Consider the following 12,331-nt stretch of genomic DNA (forward strand, 5'->3'; position numbering starts at 1 on the left):
TCTGTGTCTAAAAGAACACAAAATATATATGTACAGTTCCTTTTTCACCTTGCTGTTGTTGTCATTGCTGTTATAAGAGTCAATATCTGGCATTAATTTGGGGTTGTTTCCCTATACTTATTACTTTTGTCCTCCCATGCATCCAGTCTGCCTGACACTATTAGGTATGAGAAAGATAATCTTTGCACCTTTAATGGATTACCTTTTATTTTAAATGAAAATATATTTTCCAAAATAGACAGAATGCTCACTGTCTTTGATGCCAGCTTAGTATATCACGGAGTATCATCTTGGCTTATATCTTTGCTACTCTGTGGTGGGATTTCAACAATAAACTGTTCATTTTTGGCAGTTTTTTAACATGTCACCCTCAGAGATGTTTGAAAGAGACTTTTGATTCACTAAGTTTTATATGTATTTTAGATGATGAAAGGCCAGAATTTTACTTTTATGTTTCAGCAATAAATGTGGAACCCTCTGAACTTTTTTAAATAGTGAATCTTATTAATTGTAGATGAAGGATTAAAGAATATTTAAATAAGAGAAGGTAAAATAATTATGTTAGTGGTGGCCTTGGCCACACATTCCTTACCTGTGTGGTTTTTTTTTTTTTTTTTTCTGTGCCTGTCCCACAGCATTCTGTTCTCTGATAGCATCATTTCTGACCTCTTCCCAGGGGTTGTTTCACCAGCTCCTGACCATGGCATCCTGAATATATCCTTCAGGGAAATCATACAGAAAATTAATCAGCAGATGGTTCCCTGGTTCATTGGTTAGATAATACAAACCAGGACATATTTCTATTGAATACGTTTAAATGTGAGTGCAGATTTCTTTGGTTTAAGAAAATAATATGAAAGCATTTCAGTGGACTCATACATGGCCTGCCATATCTTTAAGCAGTAATTGTTTTGAACTATGTATATGCACTGTTTAAGTAAGGTGATAAAAGGACTTCCAGGGCAAAAGCTCTAGAAACAAAAAAGGGTATCCCTGGAGAAAACCTACCTTTCCTTTAAATCCACCCTCCTCTCCTTCCTTCCCCAATATCCCACTTCATTACTTAGGAAAGTTGTGATGCATTCCTTAGTGGGTCTGCTACCTTTGTATATTTTTTATATATTGAATCAATTTTATGTAAGGCATGTTCGAAGTTTAGGGTTTTTACTACCAGTCCTTCTGCCATCCTCCATTAGAAAACAAACAAACAAACAAACTTTTCTTAGGACTTGATACAAATTTTGTCTTTTTAGGGGGGAAATTTAGACTATGCATAGCAACTGCTGTCATGGAAAACTGAATTATCTTTTAGTTAAACATTTTATATCCATAAATGTGATTTTTTTTTCTTTGAAAGGTCTATGAACGAGTGCTAGTTTGGTATGGTTTTATGTTGGTGGAAAGTCCTCTAGGGTGCAAAACCTTCTGCTTTGAAAGTACTTGCTGGACTCTTGAACAGCAGGAAGGAAAAGGTCTAATGGATGAACATAGAGTAAAACGTTTTCATATACCCAAGAGCTATCACTCTGGAGCAGTTGTATGGCAGATTTGATCCAATTTCACATGAATGGAGCGATGGCTGGTGTTTCAGAGAGCAGAACAGGGCTCCTGTAGTGAAAACTACTAACCACTTTAATTATATTTTCATGCGTGGCCTATTTTATAGTGCAATTTTCCTGAAAGGCTTACAATTTGATTTCTCAGACTCAGGAGATTGGTTAGGGTTTTGTTTTAAAACTAATGGACACCTAGAAAGCTTTTTTATTCCTGCTTCATGTGTGAACATATGTTATAAATAAACCTTAGAAATAAACCCTTAAAACTATTTTAAAATGTGACAATGAGTAAAAAGCAAGTCTTAACCAGCAGCGTTCAATGTGAATAAGTGGACAGCAAAAGACTGAGGAGCTGGTTGTGATGAAGTGCCTGGCTACTGTTCACCTTAGTTCAGAAATTCTTTGTGGTGCAGGACTGAAGTGGGCAGGATGACTGTAAGCGTACATGTGCGTATCTATTGGTCTGTAAAGCAATGGCCTGGCCTTTCTGGATGGTTCCTGCCCTGACTTACAGGCTGGTGTGTCCCTGAGTAATAGTACAGTTAAGTGAGTTGAAGATCTGGACAGGATTTGGCTATGGGGTGGAGCATAAATCCCATGTTTCTGACTATATAAATATGGGTGGAAAAACTGTTATGGACTCCTCTATTCACAGAATGCATCTTCCTTTCAGCACAGTCCCTGCTAGTACTTGCTGTGAACTGGATAGTATAAAGAGATTATTTTGCAGTACAGTTTAATCTGTTTCTGCAACAAACTGTCATAAGGGAGTAAAATGCAGAAGCTGTCCAGAGATATCAAAAAGAAAGACATTTAGCCAACATGATTTTCCAAGAGGAAAACAAAATTGTGTCTTGAATCATCAGTATATAATCATGAACAGACTTGTTTTCATAATGTCCTTGAAACAAATCTGCCATATGAGATAAAAACATAATGTATAAAAGATACTGTGGCAAATGCAATGCAACAAGCTACTACAGTATAACCTGGATCCAGGAACCTGAGACAACACTAAATAACAATATTAACATATAAAATTAGATTGCTGAGAGAAAGGAAAAGGAATTAAGGAGGGCAAGGGAGAGAACATGTTGCCAGCAGTGAACTGAAGTGGGATAGAAAATGGGTGAGACAGATGATATAGGAAGAAGTTTTTTCGCAGATGGTGGGAGCATGGGGTGGGGGATGAATGCTCCGGAGGGTAGCAGGCGTTTCAGAGAAGGCAGAGTGCTAGTGCCAGCTTAGCGAAGGAGAGCATAACAGCAGAAAATCATTCCACATTCTATTATATGCACGTTGAAAAAACTGGCTCTGGTGTAATTTTGTGGCATGTCTGCGTTCATCAATGAAGATACTGGTTTTAGTTTTGTAGGAGCAGCAGCTCAGGCTCTCAGCTCTCCCACATGAGGACTGCCCAGTCACAAAGAACAGCAAATAATAGAAATTTTTTCCTCATATTTTCAGGAAGGTAAAAATCCATGGAGAACATGTTAATTTTAATGAGGTCACAGGTTTGACAACGGGAGTGCTCTGAGACTTAGCCGGCAAGAAATGGTTTGTTTGGTGCAGGTCTTTCTTTCTGCCCCAGACTCCTCACCTGCTATTAGTTCTTCAGCCAGCTGGGACTCCATTGCCCACTTCCATACTGCTGGGCCAAGTGGCTTACCTTTTCTTGTGTCATGGTTCAGGGCACCCTGCACATTTCTTCAGCTCCAGTTTAGCAGGACAGCCCACATGTTTCATACTGCCAGGCTATGTAGGGCAGGGCAGAAGGACCTGGCACAGGAGCTCGTGCAGGAGCAGTCTGCCCATGCCTGCTGCAGCTTCCTCTGGGCCAACTTACCCTGCCAGCATGGGAGCTGCTCCCCACTAGATAAATGGACTTATCCTAGACCTCTAGTCTTTAAGTGGCTTGATTAAAGTTCGCTCGGGAGTCTGTGCATGAAACAAAAAGTGCCTTTTGAATGAGTGAACCTGCTTTCAAGACCCCAAAAAAATTCATTTGTTCTTACTCTGAGGAATCTGTTCCATTCTTCTCTGCTTCTTTCTTCTCAAGGATCATTGAAACGTACGATGTCAATGATCATACAACACAGATGCAGTAAGAGTAGCTATCAGCAGAGATGTCTTTCCTTCACAAGGTTTCCAGGAATTCTAGAGTGAATACAGTGAAGTAGACTGGTGCAATGCAAGGAGACATGACACAACGAGACAAAGAAAAGACAATTCAGAGACAGCAAGACAAAGAAAAAACAATTCAAAGGAAAACACGACTAAAAAAGATGAAGAGGGCCTCATGAACAATTTTCTTCATGAAAAAATAATCTCACTAAAGAAAACTGAGAATATGTAAATACTTCCTCAATGTGTCTATTCTATGCACACAGTTACTATAAGTGCTCCAGGGATGTTGTGTAATCGTGGGAGGCTGGAAAGGAGGTGATCACTCTGTTAGACTGTGGCCCACACTGTGAGAAAATAATAATAAATGGATAGCTGCATCTTCAGCTCTTAACTTAATTTAATTTAATTGCATTTAATTAATATGATTTTTTAATCAAGAAGCAAAATCTAATGAGCAATAATAACTCTGCTCTTCAGGAGAGCCTGTGAAAATCATGCATCTTATTTGTAGATGGTACCAAAAGCTGTTTAGTCTGGGGGATAGATGCATTATATGTCAAGGATATTGAGTTCAAACCCTATGTAGTTTGTACTTTCATTAAAATTTCTATTAAATTTTTCCATTGGTATAGGACTTATGATTTAATTATTTCTATTTTTTGCAAAGCAGAAATTGAGGTATAAGCTAACTTATTTCTCATGTAAGAGATATAAATTAACTGAGAAGCAAAGTGACTGTTCATCAGCTAGTGACTATCTTTATGTAGTTTTGCTAATTTATTTGTTTATTTCCAATATTCAAGCTTCTTTTAATACATAAACCATTCTTTAAAACACTCTGAAAAACTAAGATCTGATTCAGATGTTGCTCTGCTTTTTATCTTCTCATGCTATAAAGTCCACAGCTCCACATTTGTATAGATAGATATATAATGGGCTCCCGTGGGGTGTCCAATATCTAAACTAAAATGCTGTAATGCTGAACAAATAGCTTCACTTCATGCCCTAGAACAGGATGGACTGTCAGTGAAATTCATCTGTGATACTTCTGTCTTTTTTCTTTGAACACAGTGATATGATAAACCTTCAAATGCTAATAAAGTCTGTGGGATGTGTTCTGCACTTGCTGTATTTGCTGATACCAAACTGTGAATTTTCATTACCATGGGGCAAATGCCAAGTCTGCATTTGTGAAGCTCTTTTCTGGCTATGTCGATGAATATCCTGGTGCGGACAATTTGGCCCACAGCACCCACAACACGCCTTACATTTCTGTTCCATATGGCCCAGCTGCCTGGAGCTAAAATATCAATATAGAGCTGTAGTATGTCTTGTCCAGATGACAAGGGTGTTATTAACATGTTAGAAGAATAATAATAACCAAGTACACAGTGCTGAGACAGTTCCCCTTATATACTATGCATGACTTTTTTATTGTTGATATTTAAAAATGCACCTTTCAGGCTCCGTTCTGATTCCATTTGTCACATCGCTGTTTTTCAAGGTCTCTTTTTCCTGCACTGATATATTATTCTCCAGCCTGAAAAGTAATTGCAAGTCCTTGAGGCTCATGAGGGATTTGAATCCTTTGCTGACTAAGGATGCGATTTAAATAAATGTTCATCATTAAGCAGGTATGTAGAAGGTGTGTTATGCTGGAACTTCAATGTGCTTAAAGTGGAATTTGGTACTACAAAGCACAAAAATATTTTTCACAAAAGGACCCTTCTTGGAAAGGTCTCACATTGAGAAGAAGAAACAAGTAAGAACAAGAGACTGAACTTTCTGAACTGCTCTTTCACCACCCCCCCTCTGTCCTTTCACTCCTTTCATCTTGAGAAGAAGTAACACAATTGCCATGTTACTGCACTGTGAACAAAAAATGGCTAAACATGTCTTAGTTTCTTTGGATGTAGCAGATCAGCGATGTATGTACCTTCAGAGCACAGGTATGTCTGAGGACCTGCACAGTCAGGGTTACCCTTGGCCACTCATTACCCCTTCAGGTTAGAGTCCCCTTCTCTGGGTAAATGCAGCAATGTTTTATGGTTTGTGCTGTCTGTTCACATTAAACTTAAAAAAGGGTGTTGGGCATTATTATAATAATAATTATTATTGTTATTGCTATTATTCAGCTTTCCACCACCTCACCCCTCCTGTTTTTTTTCCTGTTGTCTCTGTGGCTTTCTAGAACTGTCAGCAGCAATTGTGCTGGTCTGTGAGGAAAGCACCACTCCACACCCAGCATCAGGTGAAGCAAGCTACAAGAAAATGTTCTTCCCAGCAGCTTTGCTGAAAAATGCTCCTTGTTGTTCTAAACACAGGAAGGGGAGGTTGGGATGCAAAACAGAGCCGGCCATCTGCTCACTTGCTGTCCCTCCCTCATGTTTGATCACTGGTATTGCTCCTTTCTCTTCTGCCTGCAGGCTTTATAAAGCCAAAGAAGAGGCAAGGAAGTTCCTCAGCTGCAGACTTTCTGGTTCTTCCCTTCTTTGGCCCTGCAGTAGCAGCTGCTCAAAGAACTGGGTCCTCAGTGACCACAGTGAAGCATGTGCTCGTCGCTCCACAGTGCAGTGGCATAGGGCGAAGCTCAGCTGCTCCTTCCTCTCTACCTTTACTGTGTTGTATTTGCTCTGCTCATGCTGGCCTCATGTTCTCCTTCCTCCCCTGTTAAACCTGCAGTTCTCCCCACAGCACTTAGGTCCTGACTTTGGTTTTGCATTTGGTTAACGCACCTATGACCACACATCTGATATCCAGCAAGTAGCTGTCAAATGCAATGAGTTTTGTTGAACCTCTGCAGTAGTCATTGCTATCTGCAGTGAGTTCAGCAGGGGCAGGGGAAAGATCCCAGTGGGCAGGTGCTCCTTGGTGTCAGGCTGTGGGAAGTCCAGAGGTCTGGGAACATAATTTCCCATGTCAAACAGATCTGACCAGAGAGCAATGCCCCCTAGTAACTTATAGCCTTTCTCTATTGTCTCACTGTACCTTTTCTTTTTCTTTCATATGCCTGGCTCTAAGTTATTTAAATCACCTAAATGTCTTGACATCCTCTGCTGCCACAGCACCAGCCAGCACAGCCATCGGGCCCTGAGACATCGGATGGAGGCACAAGGCCGTTGGCTACCAGGGATGGTGGATCTCAGCTGAGGTTTCTGCATTTGCACACTAAATTGGTAGTGGTGTTTTCAGAGGTAACTGCTGTGCATGCTTAATTTTTACACTTCATTTCAAGCTGCCTGAGCTAACCTGAAGATCCACAACCCAGAGCAATTTTTGACTGTGCTTGGACCTCAGGGAAAGTAGTGCTTCAATTTCATTGTGGTTTCTTTGAGCTTTTCTTGCTGACTTTTAAGACTCAGTCTCATAAGCTTTCGGTGACTCTGCTGTGACCAATAGCTGAAGGAGACTGTGGGACAGGCATTGACTGTGTGATTTGTATCTAGAACATTAAACCATCTTCTTCCCAGTACTTCAAATGCATCCCAAAGATTCTCTAGGCTAATGGTATATTGACCCTGGTTTCCTTCAGAAATGAGGCTTCTGTGATGCTGTCTGCATGTTTCTGTGTCTGATGACTTGTGAACCAGTCGGTCAATGTCAATCAGATCTGCCACAGATTCACAGGGATCAGAGAACACATTCACAGTCAGATTCACACTTTCCTGCCTATGTATGGTGCAGCCTGACCTGTGATCCTCACACAAGAACAGGAATTTACCTTTTCTCCCTCTGTACAGATTTCATTTCCAAGCCCATGTGTCGCTCTGGTACATGGCACACTTGCACCAAAGACCATGAAGACCATGAAGAGCTTCTGTGTTCCATACTCCAGACAAGGGGGAGGGGGTGGGTGTGTGGGTGTGTGGAAATAATCTTAAAACCCTTCAAGTTTTAAGCAAAAAGAAGGAGCAGGAGAGGACCAAGATTTCTGGAGTGTCTCACACTGGAGGGAAGGCTGTGGTGTGATCCCATCCTGTGGTAGACTTCAGCAAGTCTGTGCAAGTGGAACATCCTTGCAGCACGCTGTGCACACGTGAACCCCCCTGCTGCAGGGAAGGCTTTGCTTGCAGCTTGCACTTTGTTAGCCACCAGGCAAACCAAGTAGAAGACACAAATATTTTGGAAACTCATCTTCATTAGTTCTTCTGTTCACAAATACTTGTCTGAAGGAATAAAAGCACAGCACTGTTTAAGCACAGAACTGTTTCCTTCCTTTTTTCTTCCAGCTCATACGATTTTACCTTTGCACTGTGCTAGCCCTAAGCCTCAGCATGTGCAACATTTTGTTAAGAGACTATAACTGTTTTAGAGGCTGAAAGCCAAAACCTCTTTAGATTTAACCTCAAATAATGTTTTCTTAGGAAAAGGGAGACTCTCAAAGGGGCTGAACCAGAATTAAATATTAGAAATTTATTGAATTATTATATACAAGAAATAATCCTGCTAACTTCCCTAAGTTTCCTCTTCTCTCAAGGCCTATAAAATAGCATTTGGAGTATTAAAACACTTATTGGTTTATAAATAAGTAGGTGGGGAAACATTGTATTTAAAAAGCAATTATTCAAATTATTTCTGAAATAGTTATTATATAAAATATGTGGTGTATAGAAATATATTACTAAAGAATGATGTATCAGCCTAGAAACTGGAAGCAGAAATCAGGGGCTCCTTAGGTGGGGCTAGAGCTGAGAAAAGCCCAAGGTGGGTTGGGAATAGTTCAGAACAAATCAGTCTTTATGTCCTGAAAGAAAGTGGCTAGGTGGCTCTTTCCTCTGAGTGAGTTACGATGCCAAACCGGCACAGAGTAACTGTTCAGAGACCAGTTTTGTCTTTAAGCAGCAAAGGTATTTATTTCATGCAACGTTGGGGAGCTAGCCGATTCGCACCGGACAAACTAGCTCCAAAGCTTTCAGTGAAGAGTTAGGTATTTTATACAGTTTTCGTGAGACGTTACACAACATCTTTACATACATAGTCATTTGATTTTGACACCTAATCATTTCATTCACAATAGGTGGGATCTAGGTGGAGTAGACCTTTCAATTTTCTTTGTTCAGTGATTTCCTGACTTGATGGTCTCCTTACCTCCTTCAGGTTCCCACCTTACCTTTTCTAATTATTCAGAGTACATTCCTTTCTCAACACAAACAGAGCATCACCCAGAGCATTGTACCAAACTCATCCTGACTAATTTTAAGACCTTGTTCTGTTTCATTCCCCCCTTTTCTTGACACTTACGGATACTTTCATCAAGTTTCAAAGACAAACGGCTTTGGTATACATGTATCATTGTCCATATTATTTGCGTTCTATTAACTATGGCATTTAGTTTATACCACAAACAGACTTTCAAGAGGGATAATAGGAACATTCCTCCAAACGTGATTAGTATGGGATGTATTAAATAGTGGAATATTTGCGTTGCTTTAGAGGAATGTCCTGCAAAGATGTCCAACCGATAATGTTGTCTTACTTGTTCTGCATTGGCTAAGATAGATTTAAAATTTTCAGAGTCATGTTTTACCTGCCAAAGTATGCACTGGGGCTTTCTGTTTACTTTTTGGACCAGTTTTTCTATGTCGGAGTGTCTGAGCATTGCTTTAAAGAGACTAATATTCATGCCTATCATACTCATTTAGGTACATCGTGATACAGGGTATAGTCAGCTTCAATTAACTGTCTAGTAATTACAAGAACAACATAAAGTCACAGCCTATAATTCTAGTAAAACTGCACACACAAAAATTGGTACCATTCGCTATTTCATGACAATTACCAATATTAATGTTAACACAAGAAGTTCAAACACATATACATCCATTTCCTACATAAAACACGCTTGTGATTGGGCTTCAATATGTGGAAACATTTCAAAAGTACACATAGCCTTTTCAATATCTAGACATAGATATTCATTCTCTATTACTGCATTTTCACAGATGTATCCCAGTTGTTCTCTGGGGATACATGCCTCAATGCTAATCGACTGCCATTTGCCTTTGGTCTGATCATAACTTGCCCAAACATTATGATCCATGGATCTGACAATGACTTTTTGGTGTATGGCTCCTAATGTCAATACAGGAAAGATTATCTGTTCTTTTGCTTCAATTTGTTCATGTTGTGGGTTGCAGGTGAACTTTACTAGTTGCCACCAAGCCTGGTGATCTTTAATAGGTGGCTTAGTAGTAGGACTTTCTTCAAGCTTAATGATAAACATTTCAGAAGCACCTCTGTCTTTGCTAGCCCATAAACACATAACTGAAACTGATTGATCTAACAAGAGTTTAAGCTCACACTGGACTTTGTTTCTTTTATCCTTTTTAACACTACGCCACAGGCAAGAAACTGGTCCTTCTTCCCTCCCCACCCCCTCCCCGCCCCCCCAAACACTATTGTCTGTATCTTCCATATGACTAAATGTAAGTGACTGGTTTTTCATAGGTGTTATTAGCTTGACTTGTTTTGTCTCTTGTCCTATTATATTAACACCTTTAACAAATTCTGAGTCTTATTCCAGTCTTGTTGTGTATATGATTTGTTGTTAGATAAAACTTAAATGGCTAGATCTGGGTTAGGCTCTAGGTTCATGGAGAGCCATGTGCCTAACCCATGAAAGTGATTTGATAATTTGCACATCAGACCATGGCCATTCTAAAACAGGAGCTTGAGGTAAGTTATCAAAAGTCCAAGAATCAGCATTGAGAAGGCTCGAGAGCAGGTGCTCCTCCTCATTTGGAAAACCATGGTTTCTCAGGAGTTTTCTTGACTCGGGAGTAGTGAATCCAAGTGGGTTGCTCCTTTATCCATACTGCTGTGAATGTAGTCAGTAACGCCTGGAAGGGTCTGTCCCACTTTTCTTGCAGAGGGTTTTCTGAAAAATTCTTAACATATACCAAATCACCAGGACTAAATGGATGTAGTTTGTAGTCAAGTTACTTAGGTTGGTGTTCTAATACTATTGTAGCATTTTTATTTAATTGTTTCCCTACAGTTACAACATAAACCATACACATACTGGTTACCTATTTGATCCAGAGCTTCACTGTTTATTACTTGTATCACATAGGGTCGGTCATACAAGATTTCATATGGGTTCAGCTTCTTTTTTGATCATGGTTTGACCCTCAGTCTGATTAGAGCAATAAGTAAAGCTTGATACCAATATAAATTTGTTTCTTGGCATATTTTGGCAATTTATTGTTTAATAAGATGGTTCATTTTTCTACTTGTCCACTTGCTTGGGTTCTGTGGGGTATATGAAGTTGCCAATTGATTTTTAATGTTTTACTTATTGCTTGTACGACTTGTGCACAAAAGTGTGAGCCCCTCCCTGTATGAAGAGATGCTCTTAGGTGCCCCAAATTGTGGTATGATTTAGTTCAACAGAACTTTAATGACTTCCCTCAACTTACTTGTTCTGCATGGGAAAGCTTCAGGCCATCCAGAAAATGTACCAGTTAAAACTAAGAGATAGCGGTACCCCCCTTTTCTTGGAAGTTCAGAAAAATCAGTTTGCCAAATTTCACCTGGGAATTGTCCCTTGTTTATTGCCCCTTGTTATATTTGGTTCCAGTATTTGGGTTATTTTTCAGGCAGAGTTAGCATTGAGATGTGACCTGTTTAATTGTGGTCCTGCCACTCCGACTCTTACATGCTGATAAAGTGGGTCTAAGACTCAGTGAGTCTTATCATGTTCTGCTTTTACAAATTGCCCTATTAGTTCTTCTGGCAATACTAATTGTCCCGTTTTCAGTTGACTCCACCCATTGTCCAATAGCTTACCTTCATTTTCATGTATCCACTTATAGGCTGTTTGTTGATATTCTGGCTGAAAATTTGTGTCTGTTTTTTCTGGTACTAGAGCTGCTATTGATAATTCTCTGCTTCTTGCAGCAGCTAATTTAGCTTCTGCATCAGCTTTCCTGTTACCTATTTCTGGAATGGTGATACTTTTCAGGTGTCCCTTAAAATGCATTATAGCCACTTGTGTCGGGAGTTGGATGGCTTCTAACAATTGTAGGATTTCCTTTGCATGTTTTATAGCTTTTCCTTGAGCAGTCAATAGTCCTTGTTCTTTCCAGATTGCTCCATGGGCATGGATGATAGCGAGGGCATACTCGGAATCAGACCATATATTTCTTCACCTTCCCTTTGCCAGCTCAAGAGCTTGGGTGAGGGCTACCCATTCTGCTTTCTGGGCTGAAGTCCCAGGAGGCAAAGGATTTGATTCAATTACCTGTTCCGTGGTGGTTACGGTTTAGCCTTCCATCCTTATACCTTGTCTTACAATGCTGCTGCCATCCAAGAACCGGTTGTCTGTATCCTTGAATGGTTCTTCTTTAAGGTCTGGGAAGCTGGAGTATACTGCTTCGATGGTCTCCAAGCAATCATGGACAACCGGTTTAGCTGGAATTCCTTCTAGGAATGAAGCTGGATTGATAATGTTAGTTATCTGTATGGTCAGGTCATCTGATTCAGCTAGGATTGCCTGGTTACTACTACAGCCACTGCCCTCAGGCAGGTAGGCCATCCTTTGCTTACTTCATCCAACTGCTTTGAAGAAGTATGCTACAGCTTTTTTGTATGGTCCTAATTGCTGAGCCAGGACTCCTAAAGCCATTCCTTGATGTCTTGGGAGTCCA

Source organism: Falco naumanni, chromosome 5 (assembly GCF_017639655.2).
Source record: "Falco naumanni isolate bFalNau1 chromosome 5, bFalNau1.pat, whole genome shotgun sequence".
NCBI lineage: Eukaryota > Metazoa > Chordata > Aves > Falconiformes > Falconidae > Falco > Falco naumanni.